Raw genomic sequence first — 26,277 nt, 5'->3', positions numbered from 1 at the left:
TGAAGTTTGAGAACCGCTGGTAGAGAGGCCATTCAGAGGCCTAGGCTCCATCATGTACTACCATCATAGTATTGTCCTCCTCTGCAGAGTAGAAGCTGGCCACCTAGAACCGCTTCTGCATCCGACCTGTAGGCAGGTTTGGGACTGGGGAGGAGGGATAGAGTGGGCAAGCAATTTCCTTTTTTAAAGTTGGTGACCCAGAATTACATACCTCCTCAGATCCCTTTGGGTAGAGCCAAACAGCCACTACCACCTGGCTGCAAGGGAGGCTGGGAATTGTAGACTAGCTGGCCGATCATGTGCCAGCTAAAGCTTGTGGAGGGAGTTCTGTTTCTGAAAGGGAAAAGTGGGAGGCAGCCCGTGGCTCAGGTTTAGCGCCGCCTTCAGCCCAGGGTGTGATCCTGGAGTCCCGGGATCGAGTCCCACAGTGGGTTCCTTGCATGGAGCCTGCTTCTCCCTCTGCCTGTGTCTCTGTCCCCGCACCCCACTCTGTGTGTGTCTCATGAATAAATAAATAAAATCTTTAAAAAAAAAAGTGGGGAATGGATCCTGGAGCCCAACCTCACCACAACGCGTAGGTACTGTTTGATTTATTTGGTGACCTAGAGCTTAGCCTTGGTTTTATTATTACACATTATCCAATCTTCATTGGTATATTGGGTTTCTTGGAAACGGCAAACAGACCAAATGCAGATGCACCGAAGGAAGTCTTAAAGGTGCTATGAACTATGTAAATCTGGAAGGTGCCAGAGAGAATTTGAGCCTGTAAGATCAGCCCCTGACCATCCTTCGTTGAAGCAGAGGTTGTGTGTGGTCCATCGTGGGCACAGCAGAATTTACCCCTAGGCGAGATTATTCAAAGGACAGGTATATGATCGTTTCAGTTCCACTCTGAAGAGGTAATACTCATGGACTAAGTTGCTTAGCCTTTTACTGTCAGGGTTTAAATGTGTTACATTTTGCTCTTGTTTCTGTTGACTCGAAATCACCCGAGTGGTGCTCCTTCTTCCCAGAACACCAAGCTTCCCTTCTGCCCACTACTTTGTTCGGGACCAACAGCTCCCAATTCGCCTTCCCAAAGTAGTCCCAGCGATACCCTTGCTCAAGGCCTTTCTGTGCTATACGGTGGAGGGAGATCCTGTCCCGAGCCTCGAGTATTCTTGTTTTTTTTGTTTTTTTTTTTCTCAAGTATTCTTGTTTAACTTACTTCTCGCACTAGGAAACAGTTGACAGTGACTCAGCAAATGTGATTTAGAAAAAAAAATAAAACAAAACAAAAAACTAGCATATGATTTATAATTGGAGCTGACACTGGCTAACAAATAATTATATAAAGAGATTTCCTAATGGCCTGAATAGAAACAGTCTATGGTATCGTGCCTGGAATGTATTCATTTTCTTAATATTGGGAACTGAAAATTATTTTACACTCTTTATAGCTCTCGAAGCACTTTAGAAGCAGCTGATCCAAGAAACATGTTTGATATTATGAATCTAGAAATAGGAAGAGCTGCTGCTTCAGTCTTTGGATAGATTTGAAATCAAGACCTCTCCTGTAAAAACAAAACCAAAAAAAATGAGAAAACACTCCAAAGGAATCCTTGAATTGCCTTCAGAAATGAAATACGTGGTAAAAGTGAAATTGGGGGGCAGCCCCGGTGGCTCAGCAGTTTAGCGCTGCCTGCCTTCAGCCCAGGGCAGGATCCTGGAGACCCGGGGTCAAGTCCCGAATCAGCCTCCCTGCATGGAGCCTGCTTCTCCCTCTGCCTGTGTCTCTGCCTCTCTCTCTCTCTCTGTCTCTCATAAATAAATAAATAAAATCTTTTTTTAAAAAAAGTGAAACTGGGAATTAGATTAACAGCTACTTCTGTTGATGAATTTCTAATTCCTGTGAAGTGGCCTTGCTCCCTTGACACTTGTGGCCATTTCCATTGTTGCTTGCCTTATTTTATCATGGCTACTTCTCTGAATTGGTTAAGGCTTCTCAATGGGCTGTAAGCAGGACACCTTCATTTCCGGCAGTTCTGTTTTCAATTTTTTTTTAAAAGATTTTATTTATTTATTTATGAGAGACACACAGAGAGAGGCAGAGACACAGGCAGAGGGAGAAGCAGGCTCCATGCAGGGAGCCCGATGCAGGACTCGATCCCAGGACCCCAAGATCACAACTTGAGCTGAAGGCAAACACTCAACCACTGAGCCACACAGGCATCCCTCTTTCTTCAGTGTTAATTCATCCAGAATAATTGGAATTATGGTGACTATTATAACTTACTCCAGTTGGTCCTTAAAATGCTTAGTGTCAGATTGAAAAACCTCATCAAAGAACCCCAAGCCCTTAATTTTTCTCACACTTTTAGAGCTGTCCTGGGGGAGCCCTCTGCCCTCTGGATATAAGTAAGGTGGTGATGATGTATGTGGGAGCAGTGATGGGTTGGATGTTCAGTGGTTGTAGCAGGAGCTTTGGCATCTTAAGACACCTGGTCACAGATGAGCCATTTAATCTCCTTATTTTCCCATCGTTCATAACGATACCTACTTCATGGGTTGTTGGGAGTGTTAGGTAAGATGATCCACTTATGATGAGCTTAGCATAGTATCTAACACATAGAAGTACCTTATAAGTACCAGCAATTAATTAGTATTATTATTCACAGTAGTAGGTGCAGCTCTAGAGACACTGAAAATACTCTTGCCGGTACAGTTTATATATTTAAACAATAATAGTTCTCCAGGGCTAGTTTTTCTCCTTTTCTCTAAACTTACTTTATTTAGCTTTTGAATAATACTAATCTTATAGTCTTAAAAAATGATATTCACTCAGTATTAGATTAAAAGGAGAAAATGCAAATATTTTGCTAACAGTTCTTAATGGTAATTATATATCTGAAGTTATGTCACTTACTCAGTTTCTGTGGTACCTAACACTGCTTTGGAGAGTAAAATAGTAATAATGATGACGACAACAACAACAGCCTCAACATTTGCACTTACATCTGAATTATTATGGAGCAGGAGAGAATACCTGTCCAATTCAGATTAACATTGTTGAGAATTCACAAGTTATGAAGTGTCAACTTTCCTGGACTTCAGCTGTATCCAGTAGTATTTGGGGCTGTAGTATAATCCACTAGCTTGCTACTAAAGTGCTAGATAGCTAAACAGATAGCTTTTTTTTTTTTTTAAGTTTTTTTGATTTGAGATAATTATAATTCATAGAAAGTTGCCCAAAAATGTACAGGAGGTCTTGTGTACCTTTCACTCAGTTTCCCTCAAAGGTAACATCTTCTGTAGCCATGGCACAGAGCAGAAACAGGAAATTGACCCTGGTACCATCCATAGAGTTTCTTCAGATATGTAAATATTTTCTTTCGGTTTGTAACTTGTCTTTTTATCCTATTCATGGGATCTTTTGTAGAGCACAAGTTTTAATTTTTTATCAAGTCCAATTTATCAATTTTTTCTTTTTTTGTGGTCTAGGGTTGTGTTTTTCTTTCTGTTTTTTTAAAAAGATTTATTTATTTATTTATTTATTTATTTATTTATTTAATTTTATTAATAAGAGATGCACAGAGAGAGGCAGAGACACAGGCCGAGGGAGAAGCAGGTCCCCTGTGAGGAGCCTGATGTGAAACTCCATCCCAGGACCTGGGATCACAACCTGAGCCTCAGCTCAACCACTGAGCCACCCAGGCGCACCCTAGGGTTGTGTTTTTCAAAAGCAGGTCCACACAGCACCTGCTTTGGCATCATCTGAAGTGCTTGTTACAAAGCCTATTTGCTTGGGCCCCACCGCAAACATTCTGAATCACACTCTTGGGGGTGGGGTATGATGGTCTATTAATTTAAGAAACTCTGAGATCTGAGAACTGCTTATTCAGAGAATTTGACCTTGAATCTTTTTTCCCTCTTTCTCTACCTTGTCTATAACTGATCGCGTTCATTCCTACCACTCGTATTATCAAATATGTGTGATAACTTCCACACAACCCTCTGATGGGCTCTCAATTAGGTGCCCTGCTGGATGCTCTCTGCTGCTGTACATAGAAAGCCTTTAATCAATGGATTATTGGTTAGATGTTACTTTCCAGGACCCCTGTGAATAGGATGTAATAGAATAAGAGCCATCCTAATTATTTTTTATAGATTGTCAAAAAGGCCAGACATTGGTCCTGATGCTTGAAATTACCTAGTTATATAATATTTGGGGAGGAGGGATCTAGTTATATAAATAATCTTGGGGTTGTTTCTTTTGTTATTTGGTCTTACTTGTATCTCCTATTCCTTTCATTAGAGCAGATAATTTGATATAATCTCTATTTGGAGAATAATTCACAGCATTTGGTGAATATCAAGATTTCTGTGATTGAACAACCTAATATTCAGATATTTGGTTGCTCTTTTTACAATTTTAAGTTTTTTTTTTTGTTTGTTTTGTTTTTTTGTTTTTTTTTAATCAGCATGGAGAACTCTTCCCTGGGTATCTTTAACAGCCCTCTGAAAAATGACAATAGCATGTCTGGATATTTTATTTGATTTTGGAATGTAATTGGAACCTTTATTAAAACATCAATTTTAGAATGTCTCAATTTTATATCATTTGTTTAAAGTAGTTTTATAAAAAAATTTATCTTTTATAGGTTAAAGTCTCATTTATTTGTTTTTTAATTTTAGTTTTTATTATAAGTTAAATTCTCATGTTGTGAGTTCTCTGGAGTCATTTGCTCTATTTAATCCATGTTTCTGATTGCTGCAGTCCCTTAAAAGTTAAATTATCCCTTTAAGATGATAGGGCACACTGTAACAGGCCTTGTGCTAAGAGGTAGCAGCTAAAATGATGGTGAAGTGAAACCGTGTTTCTTTTATGTGGATCTTGGAAGAAAATGATCAGTCTACGAAAATAACGCTTACCGGTCTTTGTGTCTTCAGCAAGTACAGTCAATTAGGGTTTACCGGCAAGAAATGAAAGCTGATTTTGTCTTGGTTGTAAAATTGGATTCACTTATTACCGGAGTAGAGAGTAGTGACAGCTTTAGGCTGTGGTGTCCATCCTGTAATAAGGAGCAACCTGGGCTACTGTATCATGATAGTGTCTTCTTATATGTGCAGCTCTCAAGGAGAGTTGATGACAGAGAGATTTGATTTCCATGTGGGCCAGCTAGCTCTGGTGACTCAGTCTCCACTAACTTCAGATGGTCACATCGCCAGCAGGTGCCGTGGATTAATACAGGGGGATCTAATGACAGTGTGGTTGGTGTGCCTGAACAGAGACATACTGTTAAGTAAGTGGTCACCAGAACATGCTGGTAGGAATATGTTAAGAATGGTGCAGTCCAGGAAGCTTGAGTCCTCCCCAACCCCCTTGGATGTCAGAAGTAGTCTAGCCGTTTGTAGGCAGGCCTTGGTCTTGGACCTCATCATAAGCTGAAACAATTTATCCTGCAGGATTGGAGACCCTCTTGACCTTGACTTCCTATCACTCCTTTCCCTCTCATTCTTCCTACCGCCCAACCTGGTATTTGCCTCTGCTCTGGTCCCCAGCGTCCCTTCTGTCTTGTCAGTTCATCTGGTTTAGGTTTCATTGCCTTAGTTTGGACCTCAAGTAGGCCAATCTAGCAGGAGTGTGATTTTTATTATGTTTTGGCCTCCTCTGAGTTATCTGGCCAGTATTGACCTTGAGTAAACCCTAATGCTATTTATTCTTTTATCTTTTGCTCCAAGGATAAATGACTTTTTTTGCATAAATGTTCAGGAAATTGATGGATTTTCTTTTTCTCCTGCCAAACCCTTATAGATGCTTGGTAAATCTTTCATGTCCCTCTAACTGCTTCACCCACGTAGGGGCTTTTCCAAGTGACTTCCCCTCTGAAGACCCTACTTCCATCCCCATATCACTGTAGAATTTTTGCTGCTTTTCTAAGGAGATACTTCAAGGCCATCCGATATCAGTTCCTTCAACTTTCATCTTTTTGATCTCCAGTTCTCTGTATTTACTGTGGTCTCTGCTCCCATTCCCTGTTTCAAACGGAAAAGGTCTTCTCTTTTCCAGGGCTCATCCACCTGCTTCTGCCCTTAGTCATATACCTTCCCACTCTTGTGAGACCCTGCTTTGTCATTACATCCTTTCTCTTTTTTGTGACTTAAATTTGATATTTTCTTACCATATGAAAATGTGCTGAGACCCTCTCTGATCTTTTAGAGCAGGATTTCTCAGTGACTGACTATTGATATTTTGAGCACCATCAATGTTTTATGCTGGATAATTCTTTGTTATAGGGGGCAGTCCTGTGTGTTGCAAGTTATTTAGCAGCAACTCTGGCCATTGCTCACCAGATGCCAGGAGCAGTCTGGGGGGTTCCCACATGTTGCCAAATATCTCTATAGGGGCAAAATTCTTGCAACCAAGCCATTCCATCCATCGCTTTTCTGCTTTTCTTTTCATTCCCATTATCACCAAGTTTCCCTGTGGACCACTCACTTCTTATCTTTGCTTCCTCACCATTCAATCAGATCTGAATCAGGCTTCTGACACTACCCATTACCGAAAGTGCTCTCAGAGGACTGAAATGACCTCCTGGCGGCCAAATCCAGTGACTGGCCTTTTCTCAGTTCCTTAATTTTCTGCAACTTTTGACACTGTGGCCTCATTTAATGGTATCCATCTTATGTATTCTTTTGGCTTTCCTCCTAGTTCCCTGTCTCCTTTAGATCTCCTTTCTCCTAGACTTTCTAAATATAGGGACTCCCCTCTGTGTAGGTCTCTGCTGTCGTCTTTTTCATGGTTCTCATCCCTTCTCCTGTCTCTTTTGGTCACTGCTATGCAGATGACTTCTAAATATAGATTCCGTTTCTCAGCTGCACTCTAGGCTTATGTGTCCTTTTGCCTTTTGGATGTCTCAACCTGATCTTCTACTTGACACATTAACTCAATATATTTCCACACGTTTGAAAACAAACTTCTCACCTTCCCTCCTTCCAACAGGACCACAGACCTTTATTTCAGTGGTTCCTCAAACGTTTTGGTTGTACACCACATCGCTAAAAAGGTTTTTGTGCCTGTTATATCCAAAGTAGGATATTTATTAATAAATTTTATACATGTACAATAGTGTTAAGTTTTAAAACATGAAATAGAAATTTTGCAAAGGATAGGGAAGATGAAATTAATATGTAAAATTTTACAGTAAACCCTTTATGTTCTTTAAAATATTAATAACTTAATATACTTCCCTTTTTAAAATCCAGTTTTAATACTTTGTCATACAGAAACCTAGGTAGAGTTTCTTTTGATTCTTGATTTTAATGTTGTCTTAGTTGAAAAGATACCCCACAAATATGTGGATTCATATAGAAGAAGTATATTATTGGCTATACTTGTGAAATCATAATTCTTAAGTAGAATGGTGGTTGTTAGGGGTTCAGGAGAGAAGGCAATGGGGACTTATTGCTTTGTAGGTACAGAGTTTCAGTTTTTCAACATGAAGAGTCTGGAAGTGGATGGTGGTAGTGGTTGTCTAACAATGTCAATGTACTGAATGCCACTGTACCATACAGTTAAAAATGATTTAGATGGGGACTCCTGGGTGGCTCAGCAGTTTAGCACCTGCCTTTGGCCCAGGGCGTGATCCTGGAGTCCTGCAATTGAGTCCTGCATTGGGCTCACCGCAGGGAGCCTGCTTCTCTCTCTGCCTCTGTCTCTGCCCCTCTCTCTGTGTCTCTCATGAATAAATAAATAAATAAAATGTTAAAAAAAAAAAGATTTAGATGGCAAGGTGCCTGGGTCACTCAGTCAGTTAAGCATCTGACTCTTGATTTCAGCTCAGGTCATGATATCAGAGTTGTGAGATTGAGCCCCACATTGGACTCTGTTTTCGGTGGGGAGTCTGCTCCTGTCTCTCACTCTCCCCTCTCCCCTCACGTGCTTTCTCTCTCTAAAATAAATAAATAAATCTTAAAAAAATGATTTATATGGCAAATGTATGTTATGTGTCTTTAACCACAATTAAAAATAATAATTTAAAAAGTGCTTAGCGGAGAACCAGTCACATAATAATTACTTATTCAAAGTCAGTGTTAATTATTATTATTTCTATACCATTGTCATTAGTGATTATCCCCCATGGGCCCATTCGTACTTCTCAGTGTCTTCATTTTGGTTCAGTAATTGATTACCTTGGGGCACCTGGGTGGCTCAGTGGTTGAGCGTCTGCCTTCGGCCCAGGGCGTCATCCCGGGGTCCTGGGATCGAGTTCTGCATCGGGCTCCCTGCATGGAGCCTGCTTCTCCCTCTGCCTGTGTCTCTGCCTCTCTCTCTGGGTCTCTCATGAATAAATAAATAAAACCTTAAAAGAAAATAATTGATTACTTTGTTCATTGTCTCACACGTAGAGCATAGTAGGTACTGAAGAAACAATTACGGAATTAATGATATGGCAGCAATGGGTTAAAAAAACTTTTTTTCTTCACATTAGGCATTTAGCTCTATGAAAATGGGCATGGCTTGTGAGTATATCCTTAATTCATTTTTCTTCGATGCCTTAAATGTCCCAATGGCATTCAGCATGGGTGGTTATTCAGTGTAGAAGTTTATATTTCAGGCAGTTAAACACAGATCCTCATTTTACTCTAGAAATTCTGTTGCCACATATTGTGCATTAGCTGTTTAAAAAGTTTTATTTTGTGACCTTTAAGAAGGTGTTAGCATGATTGCTTGGACAAAAGTGGATTTCAGATGATTTTAAAGTTTGTCTTCTGAAAGCAGGGTAGATATGGGAAATGTGCACTAAGAGAAAGAAAAGGGGATACTCAGTCTCAGTCTTTCATGGCTAAAACTCTGCCTTTTACTTGCCTGCTTAACCAATTCTATTAGATTCTTTTTTGTTGTTGTTGTTAGATTCTTTTAATCTCATTTCACAAAATAGCTGCCTTCTCCTTCTTTCTTCATTGGCTACCAGTAACCTTTTTGAGCAGTCTAGCTCAGCAGCCTACTTTCCAGTAAAATGTAATCACAATTCCCACGTCGCTCTTGGCTTCACTGTCTGCTCCTCCTAATCCCCCCCTTTCTGCGTGAATCAGCAGATGCGGATGACGTCATCTTTCTCTTTGGCCGGCTCGCCCGTGTTAAATGTCGCCCTGCCCCAAGTCAAGCGTGGTGAGCCTGCTTCTGCAGTTTTTGCTCTTATGAAATCAGTGGAGATTTGGAATGCACAAAGAATTTTGGATCACAGCAATTTGGTTAAAAAACAGAAATCAACCCAGGGATCAGATATGGGTTAGGAGTCCCTTCCAACCCGAAACCGTGAGTCAGTGGTTGATATAATTAATAAGTGATTTCATACCGTCTCGTAGGACTTTTCAGAATACCACCAGTTGGCCAAAATGTGAGTAGGATATTGATGCCTTAAGTTTTTATCAAAGAAATAGTAGATGAGTTTACTTCATCATTTGAGTCTTATCTTAAATATTAATAAAAAACGATAAAGGGTTTTTTTGTTTACAATAGCTATGAAAAAATGTGCATAATACATGAACCACAAGAAAGCTTTAAAAAATGTAGTTGTTTTTTTTAAATATGTTATTTAATTATTTGAGATAGCACATGAGAAAGAGCACAAGTTGGGGGAGAGGCAGAAGGAGAGGGAGAAGCAGGCTCCCCCCTGAGCAGGGAGCCCCCTGTGGGGGCTCAACCGCAAGACCCTGAGATCATGACGTGAGCAGAAGGCAGACACTTAACCAGCTGAGCCCCCCAGGCGCTCCAACTTTTATTTTCTTATATAAAATTTATATAATATTATATATATAATATTGTTAAAATTATCTTCGTGTATATTTCATATATTTTATTAAAACATTCATTTAAGTGTGTACTTTATAAGATATATAAAATTGAAAGCACATATAAAAGTCTATAAAATCTGCAGTGCTCTGTACCTGGTTTATTCCAAAGACCTCTGCTTTCTCAGAATGTAAATTGCTGTGATGGAGAGTGAATGCACCGTTCACAGGTCTTAGGGATGATCTGTCTTCCGCTCATTGGTCTGCTCCGTGGCGTGGGAATGGATGTATCCAGAGGTGAGTGAGAGGGGGCGCATGCCAAAGAAGGCAGGACATCCTTTACCCAGCCGAGCTGCTAATCTAGATTGTTAAGAGTGAAATGGCACATGCATCACATTTCTGTGTCGTTGAATCCCACCGCTTACTTGACTTTCCATCTGGGGGTGCTTTCTGCTGTGCTCCCCTATTCAGTTGCTGCAGCCAGAAACCTGGGATAGCCTTTGATGCCTCATTCCCTCCTGCACTCCTTACCCATACTGAACAGTCCTGTCCATCCATCTCCAGAATTTATTGCAAATTCATCCTCTTCCACTCCCATTTTAGAAAATAAAACAAAATCCAAATCTTTTACTTGACTCCAAACTATTTGGCGCCAGCCTACAGCTCCCACTACGTTTCATGCCTTCCTCTCCTTCACACTCTACACTCAGATGCTGCCAGTTTTTTTCATGTCCTTGGTATGTCCAGCTCTTTCTTGCCTCAGACTCTTTGCACATGCTGTTCCCTCTCTCTGGAGTGTCCCCTCTTCTTTGGTCTCAGCGTTAACTTAAATGCTAGTTTCTCTGAGAAGGCTTCTCCTGCTTTCAAGTTAGGTTAGGTCCCTCTCCTACTTTTTTCTCATAGTAGTATGTCTTTATCCCTTCTAGCATTTAAAATTTATAATCACATGCTTAGCTCTTCTTCTTCTTCTTCTTTCTTCTTTTTTTCTTCTTTCTTCAGGTCTCTCTATAGGTCCATGAGAGCAAGGGGAGGTCTGTTTGGCTTAACACCACATTCACACCTCCTAGGACTATGTCTGACACATAATAGGTGCTTGGTGTATTGCATGAATGGAAAAATATCTTTTTATAATAAGAGAATAATAACAATATGACAGTCCTAACATTTTCCCCGTGGGTGGTAAAGGTAGTAGATAGCTTTCCCGAATTGAAGGCTTTCAATAGATGGTGCTACTACTGTATGCTGTTAGACTTTCACGTGATTCCGAATATCCTGGTGTTTGCTATTCACAGGGAGACTACTGCTTATGCTTATTTCATGGTTCCTGACATTTGGTTAACAATTTAATTTTAAATCACTACTGAGACATGCCTCAGATGGGAAAAAAAAAAAAGAACTTATCTAGGTTGTTTAAAATGTATGAGCCCTACTGTACTGTGTAGAATAGCAGAAAACCATTTGCTTTTTGGTAGTGAAGAAAAAGGTGTTTTCTCTCCGTGCATTATTTTTGCCCGCCCCCAGAGTGCTAAGTTCCAGATGCAATAGTATCTCTGTCATAAAAAGATCTTGATTGAATGGTGGGTAAGGCGGTAGCACCATATTAAGAGGTATTTTTCCAGAGGATGCTCCGTTTCGGAGGTAACAGGGGATGCAAGGAAGAAGCGACATGACGGATTTGAAGGCCCCGCTTCTTCCTAGATGGTTCGGAGGAACTCAGGCCTGTGTCCCGCGGCCAGTGGGCTTCGGGGGAGTCCGCGCCGCTGGGAGGCCCGCTCGACTTTCTCTAGGTGCCTTTTCCAGGTGTGCCGGCTAGGTGCACCGGGGCATGATGCCTTACTGTTTTCTTCTTAATTAAAAAAACAGAAGAAGAAGAAATCCCTACTGTAACATGTGGCAGCCTCTCCATAACTGCGCTTCTGCTGACCCGGGGGCGCCGAGGCGAAGCGGGTGCAGTTGGGCGGTGTCGCCGTTCGCTGGGGTTACAGCTCCTGGGCTGAGGTCACGGTCTCGCCGGGCAGTGGCCCCGGTGCGAGAGGCCGGGTGCTGGGCACCTGTCCAGGGCAGCGGGGCCCAGCCCGGGGGCGGGGGTCGCAGGTGCATGTGCGAGAGGGAGCAAGAGGGGGCTGCAGGGGTTTGGGGCCGGGGCTGCTGCACGCTGGGGGCCTCGCGGGGGGACCGGGGCTACTCCGGGGGGGGCCGGGGTCCAGCGGAGGTGGCCCCTTCCGTCCGGGCCACAGGCTTCTGGCCCCCGCTGGCAGCTCTGCGCTGCCGACCCCTCCATCCCCCTTCCGTCCCCCGCTTCTCCACGGGTCACCGGGTCACGAGGGGCCTGACGAGCCATCTGTCAGCCCGCGCTCCCTTTCGTCCCCGTCCCGGATGCCATGTCCAGGCTGTCCCCTCTGGTGGCTCCCGGGCACCCCGCCTGTGGCCGCCTGTGTCGCCGTCCTCACCCCCCGGGGCCTGCCCCCACGCCAGGCCCTTGCGTCCTGCAGCCCGGGGCCGGGCACGGTGCCCTCCTCACCCAGGGCCCTCCGCGTGTCCAGCAGCCCCCCGCCCCCCGAGGCCACCCAGGGGCCCCAGGCTCTCTGTCGGGGCCCGACCAACGTGGAGCAGAGGTTCTTTCCATCTCTCCGTCTACTAAGGAGTCGTCCCTCAGTTTCCCAACATAGAAGCCCTGGTGTCGTGTTAATGGGGGGTCATCGGGAGACCTTCCGAGTGGCGGCCTGCCAGCCCGCCTCCCTGCCGGCCGCCCTCCCGTCGCCTTCGGGTCCCCTCCGGCTGCTGGGTCGGATTCCATCACCCTCCTTCCTCGGGGTCCCCGGCTCCCCGACCGTCCCCCCCGCAGGCCAAGGCCCGGTTCCACACGCCCGCGGTCGGCTTGCCGTGTCCCCAGCCCCTCGCCTTCGGCGTGCAGGCCCCGTCCTTGACTGTGTCCTGCTCTCGTCCTGTTTAGATCCTTCTTCCACGTTCCTTAGTAAATTTCAGCTCACGTCTGTTTTCTCTCGCGCCCCCGAAGAACTTTTCAGTTTGGACAAAAAAGTCCTTTTGTCTTTTCCTGCCTTTCCTTTGACAAAGTCCATCACCTCTCGTTCCGTGTCTCCTTTTCTTGTCCCCACCCATTTCTGGTGTTAATGTTTGTATTTCTGATCCTAGGTGGTTTTTGGTTTTCCAGTTCTCCACATGCCCGTGGGAGGACACCTAAGTCAGCTTGGGGTGTCGTCCCAGTTTCCTTCTGCTTCAGGATCCTGGTGGGGAGAGTTGGCGGCCGCCCCTCGGAGGGGCTGTGGTAGGTTGCTCCTCCTCATCACCTCAGCGGGGCCCTTCGTGGCCCGGGACCTCTCATTTCTGTCAGAGGAGCCGTCTCCCTAACGTGCGAGGCTGGTGGTGGGTGCTGAGGGTCTGCTGGGTTGCAGGACCCCCACGTTCTCCCTCTTCCTCCTCTGCCGGAGCACCACCCTGTCCCTCCCTCCTGGCCCAAGAGCAGGGCTCCTGCGGGGCCTGCTTCCCGTGCAGGTGTCGGGCCCTGTGTGACGTGTCTGGGCCCCACGGCCGTGCCCTGTGCCCCTGTTCTCGCACCGCTGCCCCTCTGCGCCCTCACTGGGGTGCAGCGGCCGAAGCAGCTCTTCTGGAGATTGGTGTCTCTTCTGACACTGACGGGTAATCTGAAGTTTGCGGTGTTGCGTGTCCCTAATTGTGACAAATGGCGTGGGCCTTGCGACGATATTTGTCACTTGGTTGATTGTGTAGTCTTCTGGGAAGGATGTACAGAGAGCTTACGTCCATGCAGACGCATGGTCCTCCAAACTGGAAAGCTCCCACGGGGAAAGGTACATTCCCCCCACTTTTATTTTTTATTTTTTATTTATTTTTTTATCCCCCCCCCACCCCCCCACTTTTAGATGAGCAAACCAAGACTCAGAAAAGCTAAGGAACTTGGCCAAGATGGCACAGATACCAGGAACCAGGATAGGAAGAGAATTTCTTCTTTTGCTTAAATCAGAGAAAGTCTGACTTGCTCTTAGGAAGTTTACTTATGGTTTAGCAGCAGGACAATATGAATTTTAGGTTTGGGGGCGCCTGGGTGGCACAATTGGTTCTGTGTCCAACTCTTGATTTTGGCTCAGGTGGAAATCAAAGCGCTGTGAGATCAAGCCCCACATCGGGCCTCGTGCTCAGCGTGGAGTCTGCTTGTTCCTATACCTTTGCTCCTCCCCCACTCCTAGACTGATGATAGATAGATAGATAGATAGATAGATAGATAGATAGATAGACAGATAGGTTTTAAAAGGGATTCTTCCCTTTAAAAAAAAAAAAATTTCAGGTTTGGTTGTGGGTGTGATGGTGTGAATATATACAGACTGAAAGTTTATCCTTTTAGGACAAAATGGAATTTTTTCTGTGATTGTCTCATGATGCACGTTGTTGAAGATCAAGAAAGAACGTAATCCGACTTGTGACATTAACATTGGTCTTTTTGGGCAGCTCGGGTGCCTCAGCGGTTTAGCGCCGCCTTCAGCCCAGGGCGTGATCCTGGGGACCCGGGGTTGAGTCCCATGTCAGGCTTCCTGCATGGAGCCTGCTTCTCCCTCTGCCTGGTCTCTGCCTCTCTCTCTCAGTCTCTATGTCTCTCATGAATAAATAAATAAAATTAAAAAAAAAATTGGTCGTTTTAAGGTTAGAAAAGCACAGCCACTGGTGGAGGATGGCTCTATCATTCTGGAAGGATCAGTAAATATACTCCACACCTATGACAGCATCAGGTTCCTTTTACTGAGAAGGTGATGATGGAGACATTTGTATCCAGTCTTCAGTCTTCTTAGTATTTGCCTTGAGCATTTGGTTTGGGGATTTGAGGCCTAGGAGTGTCAGGTGTTTTAGAGGGAGAGATGGAGTTCTCTGCTTCATTTCATTTTCTGTCTATACAATTAACATCTACTCTTGATGATTTTTTTGAAAAAAAAAATACAAGGAAAAAAATATCCGCTGAAATCTTATTATCTAGAATCAGCTATTATTGATTTTCTGGTATTGTTTGCTCTGCTGGTGTTTTTTGTTTTTTTGGGTTTTTTTTCCTATTGTGTATTATACATGACAGTTTGTAACCTATTTTTTTGATATACCACTAAAATGTGAACATTTTTCCAATAAATCATCTATGGCATGATGTTTATTGCTCTAAATTTATTCCTTTACATAGATGTGCCATACTTTCCCTAATTAATGTCTGCTATTATTGATTTAGGTTGCTTAAGGTCCTTTTTGGTATTATGGCATTACAGGGAGTATTTTACAAATATATATCTTTGTATACACTTCGATATGTAAGGGGCAACTGACTCTCTTTTTAAGATTGTCATTTTTCTGCTTGGGGAAATAGAATAAAATGGGCAGACCCTTTTTACTTTCTATTTTTACTTTTTAGTTTCTATTTTACTTTCCTTCAACTTTTCATCTTTGTTTTGTGTTTAAGTAGCTCCCTACAGGCTCATTCCTTCACATCTCAGTTTTTCTCCCTAGAGTTCACCTTTACATCAAATTATTCTGTTTTCTATAACTTTGAGTGCTGTCTATATGCCGTTGATACCCAGACACTGACCTTTCAGTCAATCTACAAGTAAATCTCCAGCTGCTATTATAAAATCTGTAACAAGGTGTTTGATTCATAATCTTGTAGCAGCACAGAACGTTTATCATCTGTCCCACTCTCCCAGCAGGAGAGAGTTCTGAGCTGCAGAGCCGAGTTATCTAACTGCCTACTGGACATCTTGCCTGAGGTCACCGGTAGACATTTCAAACTTCAAGTGTAAAAAAATAACCAAAGCAGCTTTTTTGGGGGGGGGCGGGGAGGGATTACTGTGTGCCAGGAATCATGCCAAATGTTTTAAATGCATATGCCCTTTCTGTCATCACAATAACCACGTAGATTTACCATAATTCCCATTTTACAGATGATGAAAACAGACCATAGAAGGTTACCTAGAAGCTAGTAAATCTTCCTGTGCTTTTTTTAAAAAAATTTTTTAAAGATTTTATTTATTTATTCATGAGTGACAGACAGACAGACAGACAGACACACACACACAGAGAGAGAGAGAGAGGCAGAGAAATAGGCAGAGGGAGAAGCAGGCTCCATGCAGGGAGCCTGATGTGGGACTCGATCCTGGAACTCCAGGACCACGCCCTGGGCCGAAGGCAGACGCTAAACCACTGAGCCATCCAGGGATCCCTTCCTGTGCTCTTTACAGATAAGCTGTGTGGTTTGCAAAATGGAATTCTTAATGTTTCACCCTAGAGTGTCTTCCCAGGATATTTCTTGTCTTGATAAATGGTGGTGAGCTATCTACCCGGGAGCTCATGCCAAAAAATTTGGGAGACCATCCTTGGTACCTCTTTCTCCCTCATTTATCAAGATCTCCTGTTGATCCTATTTTCCAGATATATCTTGAATCATGCCCTCTTCTGCACACCTACTGTGCACCTTCAAGCCCCCACCCCACCCCCAAACCAGGCCCCTGGGGCATCCTTCCTCAACAACTCCTGACCCTGCTTCCGTTCCTGCCCTTTAGGACTAGTTCTCACGCACAGGGTGGTCTTTTAAATATTCAGATCTAATCCTTCACTGCCCTGTTCACAGGTTCCCATTGTACTTAGAAGGAACAAAACCCCTGCTTTGACTTAGAAGGCCACCACTTCTCTTTCCGGCCTCACTCTCACCTCCCTTGACTAGGACACACTTTCTCTTCCTCACGGTGCCTGCACCTGCTCTTCCTTCTGCCGGAAATGCTCCTCATCTGCATTCTTCACCTGACCAACTCTTGCTCCTGCTTCTGGTTTCATTTTAAATGAATGAAGATTCCTCTTTATCTTTTTTTTAAGATTTTATTTATTTATTCATGAGAGATGCAGAGAGAGGCAGAGACACAGACAGAGGGAGAAGCAGGCTCCATGCAGGGAGTCCGATGCAGTACTCGATCCCAGGACCCTGGGATCACAACCTGAGCCAAAGGCAGATGCTCAACCACTGAGCCACCTGGGTGTCCCGAGGATTCTCCTTTATATTCTTAGATTCCTGCCATTCACCCTCACGGCACTGAACACAGTGTGTAGACTCATAGTCTTAGACTCACTTATAATATAACCTTAGACTCTGGGGTATTTATCTGATAACTGCCCTTCCTGCCCCCCTCACCTGTCACTGCCCTGAGAAGATTCTGTGTCTATTTTGTGTCCCCTGAACCTCAACCCTAAGCACAATCCTTGGCACATAGTCCACCAAATATTTAAATTATAAAAGCATGAACATGTTGAGTTCTGGCTGCACCTGGAAGTGAAATGAACTGGGCTATCTCTCCCATCTCTCCAGGAATGTGAGTAGATAGTTGATTTTCTGTGTTTGTCCAGCAGGAGAACCTAAGGCCTGCAAGCATGGGACCCACCTTTAGGCAGACAAGGGAGTGGTGGGCTCAGGGTGTGGAAGATGATACATAATGATAGAGGCAGGAAGAAAAAAGAACCTCAGCTCTGCTTCTATCCTGGTGGGAGGGCCCCTTGTGATCCCTAAGAGGGGTTGAAGGATTGAATTAGCCCTGTTCTTAAAGTTTTTATTTGGTGAGCCATCTACTCTGTCAATATTGTGAAGTCAACTTAGCAACAGTTACTATGAGTTGTTTTTTTCCCCCCTTCCTGCTTCTCTCAACTAGAGGAATATCTGTGTCTAATTTTCTATGGCGTAAAATGTCATTAACTGTGAGCATGCCATTTCTGCTTACAAGGGCTCTCCATGGAGCAGAAAGGAGATTCCAAGGGGCCCTTCATGGTTGATAACTGCGGAGGGGGGCTGTTCAGCAAGAGCCTCCCAGAGCCCGTGCTGTGTCATTATGGCAACCTGTCCTCCAAGGCACCTGTGTGCGGCTCTTTTAAGGCTCAGGGTCGTTTTGGTTTCGAAGTCCATTCTTTGTGGTCATGCACCCTTCCTGCCTAAAGCAGTAAGGTCACAGAACAACAGTGTTGTTTTACATTCTAAATTCCTGTAACAGTGACAGTACCTTCTGTGGGCACTGGCACCAAATGGAGACAATTTCTGCTCTACTGTGTTTTCTTCATCCAACTACAGTGGTGGTGGCAACCATCCTGCACATGTACTTGTTACGTCGTTTCACTTTTGGAAATGCTGGACTCATGCTTCCTCCTATTTCCATGCTTGCGTGCTTCTCCTTTGGATTCTGGAGAACATCTGAGGCTAAGGAGTGGTGTTCTGTGGGAACTGCACTTGGCCATATGAGCTTCTACACCAAAAATGCTCCGTGGGCCCTTGAAGATTGCAAGGGATCAGCAGAAATTGGCAAGCCCTGTCTGTAAAGGGCCAGATAGTAAATATTTGGGGGTTCATGAGCCATATGGGTCTGCCGCTAACTACTCAACTCTGCTGTTGTAGTGTGAAAGCAGCCATAGAGCCATTGACAGTACAGAAATAAATGGGCATGGCTGTAGGCCAAAAAAACTTTTATTACAAAATAAGCAGAGGGCAAGATTTGACCTGTGGGCCACAGTTTGCCAATGTAATTAGCATAATTGCCCAAACCAAACATTTAAAACAAGGAGGATGATTCGGATGAAACAAAACATGGGAGACTTTTGTTCTCCTATGGTCAGTGGTTTTCATTAAACAAATAGGACTGGGTTAGATGCCATCTGTATCACAGATAACAATATTGGTACTTGAGGCCATTTGAATAGAACCAAATTTAGATATGTAGAAGGACATAAATCCTATCCCATTCCTTATAATTAATGTTGACACTTCTAGACTGTCTTGGGTCAGCATGAATTAGATGTCTGCCTTCCTTCCTAACTGGTCTGATGAGATCATGACACAACTTCATCTTAGAATAGTTTTGGATCTAATGCTAAAATAATATGACCTCTTGGTAATCAGTACATTTGGGATCACAGCATGTGATAATGGCCCCTCGTGTGACTAGACCACTAGTTTCTGTAACCCTGAACATTGCTAAGAGAGGGGACTGTGAACAGAATCTAGAGAAGGTGCCAAATACTGGCGGACATTCAAGCCACTGTACAAGAGAAGTCGTTACTGTTGATGAGTTCCAGGAAATGCTTTTGAAAGAGAAGTAGAAGTGTATGACAAATTGAGTTAGTTGGGGTTTTTCTTTTGGGGGGGGGGTGTTGTTTTGTGTTTTAGTGAGGAAACTTCTTCCAGGAGACATGAGAATTTTAAGACATTGATGATTAACTTTGATGTGGGTAAAGGTTTGTTAATAATTCAGTAGTTTAATGGAATTTTAGATCTAGTTCAGCCCTTTCCATTTCACAGTTGGGGAAAGAGAGGGTGTCCCAGTAATGTGATCCTGCTTATTTTTATAGTTTGCTATGTTATCTACATGCCCTGTATTCTAAAGGGATTAAATTCAGAGCCAGCAAATAAAAGTGAGTTTCACAGTTAGTGTGTTCTTTAAGGGCATGCTGATTTTATCCATTGTTGTAGTGGAGGTGGGGCTGTGAGTTGCCATATTTAGTAAATAAAAATATAGGACACCAAATTAAATTTGGATTTCAGATAAACAAGGAAATTTTTTTTAGTATAAAAGTTTAATAAAAAATGCAATATTTGAGACATACTTATACTAAAATATTTCTTGTTTATTTGATACTCAGATTTAATTAGATGGTTCTATATTTTATTTGAACCATACTGGGGGCCATGGGAACTGAGGGAAATATAAACTTAGAACCCAAGTTTAATGGTGAAGGTTTTGTGAACAGGGTGATAGCTAGAATGGGAGCTAAAGCTTGAAGCTTTGGTTTTTCTTGAAATGATCAGTACTTTGGTTATGGTGTTGTGTAATGTGCTCTACCTTAAACAAAAGAAAAAGAAATGGGCAGTTTCAATCATGTTTTGTTTAGTAATTTCATAAACAGCAGCTCAGATGGTGTTCCTTGGGCCATCCTGGAACCCAGCAGTTGGCAGAGTTAGCCAGCACTTTTTAGGGAAGTCATGTGGAAAAAAATGGACATGGTGTTGGAGACTGCCTGGGGAGGAGTGCAGCAGGTCACTTCCCACAGGGCAGAAAGGCCAGGCCGGAGAACTGACATGAAAGGGGTATGTTCACCTAAACTGGGTCTTAAAAGATGTTAGGACACTAAAAGTAGGCACTTGGTGCATACATCTATTATTTGAAGATAAGATTAACGCAAAAGAATTTATCTGAGGGACTTTCTTATAAGTGTATTTTTGAACTGGAATGTCCTCTTTAAAACATCTCTCTGGCATCCTTATTTACTTTGAAACTTGAACCAACAACAGCACACCAGGCCAGGCCCTTTGTCTTTTCAGGGTACACTCTGACTCTTGGGGATTAGACTGGAACATTAGAATAGAGTCACACCATCTCTCTCTCTCTCTCTCCCTCTCCTTCTCCCTCTCCATCTCCCTCTCCCTCTCCCTCTCCCTCTCCCTCTCCCTCTCTTTCCCTTTCCCAGAACAAGTTGTATTTTGTGATAGTTGTAGTTGACTAAGGTTAGCTTAGCAGACAAGTTAATAAAATAAAGGAATGGTCCATACGTCCACGGGGTTTCCCTGAGTTGAATACTTATGTGCCTTAACATTGAAGAGCCAGATGTTTAGAAGTCCAGCTTTCTAATTTCTAAGTATAATTGATTCACATTAAGAATAAAATGTTTCTTATCCCTAATGTGATTTTATATGAACTTGTGAACATTATTTTGGATGGTCAAGCTTCAGCAGGCTTTATAACAGTTGAACCTCAATCTTAAACATGTGAATTATCTACGCCATTTAAGTTCCTAGACCAGCTTCCTTCTGGAGTGTGCTTTTTGGCATCTTCTCTCAGCCATCAGGTTGATGTTTGTACAAGGCACTCCAACTTTTTCTCAAGGCATAAATTTTTGCATTATCAAGAAGTTATGCAAAATGAATCTTACAGTAAATATAAATAACATTTATGGTATTTTGAGTTATCAGTTCTATTACTATTTTTTTCAAGCAGGAATTATTGAAAAATGAATAGATACACCTCATGTTTCTGTTGAAAGAAATATATTCATGATCCCAAACATTCCAGGATGGAATGTTAGTCTCTTAGGAATTACAAATCTTCATCATTAATCTGTTATGTTTATGTATTACTTCACAGTTTACAAGTTACTTTTATTTCCATTGCCTCAGGTGATACTTGGCAACAGCCCAGAGTCCAGAGTGAGATGTGCGGGGATCATTATCTTCAGTTTATGGATAAAATGAGGTTCATAAAGGTTGAGATTGGCCAAGCACCCAATAGCTAGTAAGTACTAGAGAGAGGATCAAAGCTCTAGTCTTAAAAAAATAAAAAAATAAAAAAAATAAAGCTCTAGTCTTCTATAAAGACCAGTAGCATGAAAAACTTTAAACATGTACAAAGTAAACAGAATAGTGTGGTGAACCCCCATGTACCCATCCTCCAATCTCAACAATTATCAGCTTTCTGCCACCTTAAATCATCTGTACGTCACCATCTCTTACCCCCACATGATGTTGATAGTATTTATAGTTTCTAAAAGTCTACACACATTGAAAAGCACTAACCCTAGCTGTCTAGCTTTAACAAATGGGTATACTGGACCCCATAAAGACAATTCCGTCTCCCCGGAAGTTCTCTCCTGCCCCTTCTCAGTCAACTTCCCACCCTCCCTTGGTAACCACTGTTCTGTTTCTCTATTTTTTTTCCCCCTCACGCACAGATTAGTTTTGCTTGTTTTTAAGATTCATAGGAATAGAATCATTCAGTACATACTCTTTTGCATCAGGCCTCCTTCATTCAGCATCATGGTGGTGAAGCTGTAGTCTTTTGACCCAGAGTTAGGTGCTTTGTTCAGACTGGTGCTATATTCCTATCTCATGGTTACAGAAAGATGATTTCCTGGATGATAACCCTGAGAAACCCAGGTCCTGGCCTCATTTCATCATGCTTAATCACATAGAGAGATGAACAGTTTTTCCTTAAGTGTGAAGGGCCATCATTTCCTCCACTGAGAGTAGATTGTTTGGAAGATTGGTGGTGGAGGAGGTGCTGCACCATGAAATAATTTGCCTGTTGCTAGCTAAGGCATTTGCTTATAGAGAATGCTTCCCCACCCTTTAGGTCCCCTCTCTATCTCTACTAATTTCCCCCAGTGTGTCTGCCTTTATGTTTTCGGAGGCCTCTTGATCAAATACCATTTGAGCTTGTGCTGATTTTTTTAAGGTCAAGTACTGATAATTGTAAGATTCAGAAAGCCATTTACCTGTCTCATCATTTTTAATGGGATTACTTAACGGTTTAGTTTTGCTAATTAAGTAGAAGAGGAATGATCAAAATAGTGGTTAAATTACTGTACCCAGAGCTTGCATTTCATTTCATTTCATTTAAAAGAAATCAGTGAGAACTCAACAGTAGAATTAGATACAAATGTGATTTTCTTCTGTAGGGAATAGTCTTTGAATTCTTTAACTCAATTATCTCTATTTTAGGTTACAGAAGGACAACACAGACCAAAAGAACAAAAGCAGAATTACCCTTACTTGTCACTATTAGGGGATATATGTGTAAGAGTTTATATAGGAAAGGCTCATAAGTAGAGTGGTGAACCCAAGGATGAACTAATTTATAGGTGCCTCTGGCTCCTTTGGCAGACAGTTTCTTTCCCAAAGAAAGTTTATACAGTGACATTGCTGAATTACTGTAGTTTCTTTAACTGATTGAAAACAAGAGAGTCTGAAAGGTAAAATTAACTTTGACTTTTTATTCCATTTGCTGTTTGTGTTGAGCCCAATAGTGGATGATTCATTTTCCCATGAAACCTTTGAAGGATGTGGCTGGCTTCTGGTGATCATAGCATTGAAGACCGTTGCTGAGATCCCTTTCACTCATTAGGAGGATCTGCATGGTGATCTTCTAAATCTAACATTCTTCGGTTGTTAGCTGGAATGCTTCCATAAAGAGAAACTCTTCTGTATCAAGTTCTCACTTCTCCTGAGGAGCAAGCTTGTAATAGAAAAGCAAGATAAATGCCGGTTCTTTCCCTTTATTTACCAGTTTCAAAATGAGTTGGTTAACTGGCTTCCTCTAAAAGTGACCAATACTTTTTTAAATGAATTTATGGATTTAAACACATTTGATATGTTTGAATCCACTTGTAATCTTTATACTGTTTGATGATCAAATTACCCAATTTTTGGCTAGGGGAGCCTCTTTTAATTGGCTTCTAAATTGTGAATATACTATGTATGTATATATGTATGTATATGTACATATATTAACCATCCACTTATTCATCTTTCTACTTATTTATTTAAGATTTTATTTATTTATTCATGAGAGACAGAGAGAGAGAGAGAGAGAGAGAGGCGGAGACACAGGCAGAGGCAGAAGCAGGCTCCATGTAGGGAGCCCGATGTGGGATTCAATCCCGGGACCCGGGGATCACGCCCTGAGCCAAAGGCAGACACTCAACCACTGAGCCACCCAGGTGTCCCTCTACTTATTTATTTAAAATGTCTTTGATAGACAGGATGTTCCAGGCTCATTGTACTTTTTATCCCCAGACCTTTATTCATCCATCTCTCCAAGGAGCTCTAGTTCCTTTTGATGGAAATAGTATTTCAAGACACAGTATGAACACTAGGAGTGGTGATTGTGCTGGCTAGTCATTATTTCTAGGTCCTTTTAGAGGATAAAGTTAGAAAATTAAGCCAATTGCTGCATGAGTTCAGACTGATACTTCCAATTCAAATTAAGGATTGCTACCAAATGATGATTGATTGGAAAGTGTAGAGTGAATGAGCAAGAACTGTAAAATACTGGAGAAGCAGCTAAGGAAATAATTACAAAATCACAGAAAACAGAACTGCAAAGGGATCTTGAAATATATGATCTGATTTTCCGCCTACTTCTTTGCCCTTTCACAAAAGCTACATTTGAACATGTCTGAGTAGAGAAAAGGATCAAGAAGGTGAAGCTCAAATCTTAGTCACTGGCTTCTGCTGTACAGGAAATGGCTGGACGCCTTGATGTGAAGTGATTTATGTGAAGTGAGGAGATCAGAAAACACATTATGGCAGTTCAAATGGAAAATTTTGTATTGAGCGAATTTCAGCTTCAGTTGACCCTCCTTCAACTGTTTTCTCACTTTGAACTTTTTCTTGGGAAGGAGCTTTTATCTTTAGAAATGAGATATTTGGTACGTGAAAACAAGGCAAAATTAACTGCCAACAAGCCCCTCATACCCATGGTGGTTCTGGTTTTCCTTTATAGTTGAGAAAGCTCTGTGCATCATTTTTGTCAGATTTCTCCTACTGATCTTAACTTTAATGTTCTTGTTGTTGTTTGAGAGGCAATGTGTAAGATACTTCGACTGCTATTTTGTATTCCAGAAACTAGAGGCAGGAGGCCCAGGCTTCCCCTGGTTAGTCTGGAAGGCCTATGTGTTGATGTACGCATTCAGTATCTAAGGCAAAACATTACACGTATGCATGTTATTATCATAATTAGAGATGCAAACATGAATTATTTTACTCCGAAGGGAGAGTCAGAATTAACTTCAGAGGTAAAGTCTTGTTCTTTGCTAGAAAAACTGCTTATAAAGGCTTAAAATGCCAGTCTCAAAAGTATGTCTATTTTCAAATTGAATATCTACAATAAATGAAGTAAATTTGTTAAATATTCTCAGTTGTTTTAGTATTAAATTTTCTCTAAGGCTTGTTGCAAAAGGGAATTGTTTTTGATGGGGAAAAATACAAATATACCAGCTTTTAAGGTTAGTAATAATATGTTAGCAAAACTCTATTGCATTATTATTATTCAGAATCTGTCTCCAAGGAAAGCATTTCATGAATCAAGATACATAAGTGAAGTGTCATTTATGTTTTTTAAAAAATTTAATATTCATTTTTAAAGATGAAATGTTAATATTTTGAAAAAGACATCAGTTAAAAGCAATTTTTAAGGACAGGTATCCTTTTGATTTTTTTTAAAGATTTATTTCTTTTAGAGAGAGAGAGCAGGGAGGGGAGCAGAGGGAGAGGGAGAGAGAGAGACTCTCAAGCAGACTCCCCATTGATCAAGAGCCCCATGAGAGGCCTGATCCCATGACCCTGAGATCATGACCTGAGCTGAAATCAAGAGTCAGAAGCCTAACTGACTGAGCCAACCAGGTGCCCCTGCTCCTTTTGATATTTCAATAGAAAATAGCTTAATAGCCTCCCTCTATAAGACTGTGGGATCCAGTGGATTAAAGGTGGAAGAGGCTGGCCTTCATTAAAATTAAAAACTTCTCCTCTGTGAAAGATAATGCCAAGAAAATGAGAAGACAAGCCACAAACTAGGAGAAAATATTGGTAAAGGATGTATCTGATAAAGGACTGTTATGCAAAATATACAAAGAATTTTTAAAACCAAACAATTAGAAAACAACCTGATTGAAAAATGGGCCTAGACCTTAACAGATACCTCGCCAAAAAAAAAAGAGATGTGGATGGCAAAAAAGCATATGAAAAGATGCTCCACATCATATGTCATCAGGGAAATGGAAATTGAAACAACCATGAGGTACCACTGCTCTCCTATTAGAATGGACAAAATCCAGAACACTGATATAATACCAAATGCTGGTGAGGGACTAGAGCAACAGGAACTCTCATTTGTTGCTGGTGGGAATGCAAAATGTTATTGGTTGCTTTGAAAGAAAGAGTGGCAGTTTTTTACAAACCTAAACATACTCTTCCTATATGATGTATAGTCACTACTTGCTATTTACTCAAAGGAGCTGAAACATATGTTCACTGAGAAACCTGTACGGGAGCGCTTGTGGAAGCTTTATTCATACTAATAAAACTTGGAAGCAACCAAAACGTCCTCCAGGAACTGAATGTTTCAATGGAACATTATCTAGCACTAAAAAGAAATGAGTTTCAAGTCACGAAAAGACATGGAGGAATTTTCAATGTGTATTACTGAGTGAAAGAAGCGCCAATCTGACAAGGCTACATACTGATTCCAATTACATGACATTCTAAAAAAGTAAAACTATGAAGGCAGTGAAAAGATTAGTAGTTGTTTAAGGGTCGGAGTGGTTGGGCGGGGAAAGGATGAACAGATGGACTCAGAGGGGTTTTAGGGCAGTGAAGATGCTAAGTTATTATAATGGGCAGATGTCATTATATATTTGTCCAGAGCCATAGGGTATACAATAACAAGAGTGAACCATAGTCTAAATTATGGACTTTGGGTGATTATGACGTGTCAATATGAGTCGATCCATCGTAGCAAATATACGAGTCTGGTGGGGGATGTTGGTAACGGGGGAGGCTGTGCCTGTGTGGCTGCAGGGGCACATGGGAAGTCTCTGTACTTCCTCCTCAGTTTGGCTGTGAACTTACAACCACTCTAAGAAATAAAATCTTAATTTTAAAAAGTCCTGGGAGGAAAAAAAGGTGCTAGAAAGAAATTG

General features: G+C 42.0%; 1 protein-coding gene across 2 annotated transcripts in view; it reads left to right on the top strand.

The window, feature by feature from the left end:
* OSBPL6 (oxysterol binding protein like 6) overlaps positions 1–26,277 on the top strand; it is a 213,185-nt gene that overhangs the window by 46,657 nt on the left and 140,251 nt on the right. The window contains exon 1 of one of the 2 annotated variants that reach the window (XM_077883585.1): positions 10,053–10,071. The exons of the other annotated variant lie outside the window; for it this stretch is intronic. The gene's annotated coding sequence lies outside the window, so the exon portion shown is untranslated. Of the gene's footprint in view, positions 1–10,052; positions 10,072–26,277 lie in introns of those variants that run through there. 2 annotated transcript variants of the gene reach the window in all.

Source organism: Canis aureus, chromosome 34, assembly GCF_053574225.1.
Source record: "Canis aureus isolate CA01 chromosome 34, VMU_Caureus_v.1.0, whole genome shotgun sequence".
NCBI lineage: Eukaryota > Metazoa > Chordata > Mammalia > Carnivora > Canidae > Canis > Canis aureus.
This window is presented reverse-complemented; position numbering and strand designations above follow the sequence as displayed.